The 3,619-nt window shown below is 42.5% G+C and overlaps 1 non-coding gene across 1 annotated transcript; it reads right to left on the reverse strand.

The window, feature by feature from the left end:
* Positions 1–2,321: 2,321 nt before the first annotated feature.
* Trnaa-agc (transfer RNA alanine (anticodon AGC)) lies at positions 2,322–2,395 on the reverse strand. The gene has a single exon. It is a non-coding gene; the product is annotated as a tRNA-Ala (tRNA).
* Between the last annotated feature and the right edge of the window lie 1,224 nt (positions 2,396–3,619).

Here is a 3,619-nt window from a genome sequence, read left to right on the forward strand (position 1 = left end):
GTATCCCTGCATTCACATTCGAGAGGGATAGGAGAAGAACAGTGTTCTCAGGAGAAAATTTCAGCATTTAGGATTCATGCAAATAAACACACCGATTGCTCATGCTCCCCACCCCTTCCCTCAATCCACTCACGGCAACTCAAAAAAAAAAAAAAAAAAAAAAACACCTTTCTAAATAGCTCTTCTCCTGCAATTTCACTTCCTTTAAAAATAGTGATGGGGTTACATCTGATGCCCTGGAATGTCCATCATGCATTTATTTTATCCAACTCAGTGCTAGGCAGCAATTAGCAAAGGTAACACTAATTAGGTTTTACAATGTATTTTGTGTCCCTCTAAACTTAAGTCATAGCATTTTAAGCTTCTAATGATTGCAAGGTCATTTTGCTATTCCTCATAATAGCAGGGATGTTAATGAGTGCATTTGGTATGCATGGGGATGCCCCTGTTTCCTCTTGGGACTTATTAGCATTTATTGGGGACACTTTACTTAATTTGTTGCTGAGCTCATGTCCTAAATGGAACTAGCCACATGAAAGCCTAGAAGTTTTAGACTTGAGTGCAATCAATCCCACCTAAGGTCTAGCTATCCAGATCAGATAATTTGTTAATAATCAGATAATTTGTTTTCCCCCAGAAACTTAGAAGGTTCACATTCTTATTGTCAAATCTTCTTAACTGGCTAATCTCCATTCCCCACTTCTGAATGTACTTATACATGTTCCTTCCCACTTAAAAAAAAGTTATTGCTATGGTTTGAATATATTCCCCCCAAGTTCATGTGCTGGACATCTAATCATCAAATTGATATATAAATGTTATTTGCTGGGGGAAGGCTTTGGGTGTAAATTAGGATTAGATGAGAGCATAATTATGGGGCCCTCACAATGGCATTACTGGCTTTCTAAGAAGAAGAAGAGAGATATGAGTTAGCAACTTGCTATAAGCATGTTACCATGTGGCCAGAAGGCCCTCACCCGACACCAGCCTCTAGAACTTTGAACTAAATAAATTCACACTCTTCCTAAATTACCTGGTCTATTCAGTTTTAGCAACAGCAAATGGTTTCAGACAATTATTAAACTATGTATGTTACAAATAATTTTAGCATTCATAGTTCCATGTTTTAATCTTGCCAACAGCATATTCTGGTTATTTTTGCTGGAATCAATTTTCTATCTCTGAAACAGTAAGCTCTCGGGAGGCACACTACAAACCTTTACAATGAGCTCTCTCAAAAATGTCTACCCCAGGACCATGTGTGACTCTATTTTCTGGGGGCTCTTAGATGAACTGCAGATAACGAGATGAGGGGCATGGCAACGCTGAGGTTCAAGCAGCCCAAGAAGAATGATTCCCAGTGCAGCTAGAAAACTTGACAAAATATATTTTGATGGCTGACATGTCTATATCATGATGTCTGGGTGGCCTTATAGGATGATGTGTTTTCAGAGGTCTATTGGGATTCAGGCTTCCTGCTTCCCTTCTAAGGGAGTAAAGGGAGGTGATGAAGGAGGAAATAAATATGCGAGCAAGAGAAAGCAGGAGTTATCTTAATTTCATTTCTTTGCTCTGCAAATGTCTATGCCCTCTGAGCTATGAGCCAGCTCAGTGTTAGGTGTAGGGCTATCATACTGAACATGGCTGGCATTATCCCGTCTCTTGAGCTTACCTTCCAGTTTGGAGCACCCTAACAAGCACTTAATTCTCCTGCTGGTTCTTATTTTAAACCCGTTAAGCATAATAAAGATATTCAGGGTATTATGAGTGAATGGTAGGTCCTATTTATTCAGTGGGGCCCAGGGGATTCCCTGAGGCGGTGATATATCAACTGAGCTCTGATGAGGGTGGCTAGACAGTCGGGGTGTGGGGAGGGAGTGGGGAGGGAGAGGGAAGGACGTTCTAGACAGACAGTAGCATACAGAAGTTCCCAAGGCAAAGACAGCAAGGAGCTAACAGTCCAGGAGAGGGTAGTGCTGGATGAAGCTGGCCAGCCAGACTGGGGCTGGACTCTGCAGGTCATGTCACAGAGTGCCATTTATATCCTTGACCATGGGAAGTTACTGGAGTCTTTTAAGCAATACAGTGACATGATTACCTATGTCCCTCCATTATATATATTTTCTTGATCAATGGTCAGAGAAATACTTTTAAGTTTTCTAGGTACTAAGCTGGGAGTAATTGTAGCTACTGACACCGGTGAATATCAAGATCATTCATTATGTTTCCCCATTGTTTCAGGAGGGTGTGCAACTCCAAAGCCCTCTTGGATATGATAGATTAACAGCTAAAAGATGAAGCTTTTTTCTTTTTGTTGCTGTTGTTGTTGCTGGGGATTGAACCCAGGGTCTCGTGCATGCTAGGCATGTGCTCTACCACTGAACTACAAACCCACACCCAAGACTGAGCTTTAAAGTAAGTACCTCCAAGGAAAAATGATTCTCTATTCCCAAAGGTTGCAGCCTGTGACCAGTCCTAGTGCTTCCATAATACCCACGGTTATGGTTTAGATATGAATTGTCCTCCAAAGGCTCATGTGTTGAAGGCTTGGCTCCCATGCAACAATATTCAGAAGTGGGAAAGTGATTGGAGCATGAGGGCTCTGATCTCTTCAATGGATTATAGGTTTATTATTGAAATGGACTATCAGGAGGTGGTGGAAACTGTAGGAGATGGGGCCTAGTTGGAGAAAGTAGGTCACTAGGGGTGTGCCTTGGAAGGGTGTGTGTTGTCCCTGATGGCTTCCTCATTCTCTTTGCTTCCTGGACACCATGAGGCAAGCAGCCTTCTTCCACCACAGCCTTCCACGGTGATACTCTGCTTCATCTCAGGCCCAGAAACGAAGCCAGATGACTAGGGACTGAAATTGCTCAAACCATGAGCCAATATAAATCTTCCTTCCCATCAGTTGTTTTTCTCAGGTGTTTTGTCATAGTGACAAAATGCTGACTAACATATTTGCCTCCCCCAGGGAGCTTCCTTCTTGCAAAAGAAGGAAGAAAATGGAAGAAAGAAAGCAGAGAGGGCTTGAGGGGAGAAACAGAAAGAAGGATGGAACATTTGAAGTAATGCTGGCTGACGAGCCCTCAGAATTTTCCTGTCATACCTTTAAGGGAACCAAATGCCAGAACATGAAAGAGAGACTTTAGTCCAGGTCTTAGACAGAGCAAGGGACAGAGTTATGACTTTTCGGGTTATTGAAAATCCCTGTGCACAGAGCACTGGGTTCTGCAGCCTCTGAAGCCGGTAGGGGTTGGACCCTGGTGTAGTCACTTCCCTAACCTCCTTTTGCTGCTCTCCTGAGCCTGGTACAAAACTCAATCTGTCAGAAGCCACGGTGGCCACAGGAGACCCAGCTGCCCCCATTGGGCTGGCTGTCTCAGACCCCAGTCAATAAACCTCCTTGTAGCCACACTTAAGATAACAGAAAGAGAAGAAACTGCAATGGCTTTGTCACTAAAACGAATGGCATATTCTTATAGCCAGATAATGCAGAAATAAAGTACATTTGTAATAGACAACAAAAGGATTATCCCCCATTCATTTCAAAGCACCCTTCATCCCACTCAGGGATTACATTTCTCTTTACTTATCTTGCAAATAGTTTTTCTTTTTATTC

The sequence above is a fragment of the Urocitellus parryii genome, chromosome 4, assembly GCF_045843805.1.
Source record: "Urocitellus parryii isolate mUroPar1 chromosome 4, mUroPar1.hap1, whole genome shotgun sequence".
Lineage (NCBI taxonomy): Eukaryota > Metazoa > Chordata > Mammalia > Rodentia > Sciuridae > Urocitellus > Urocitellus parryii.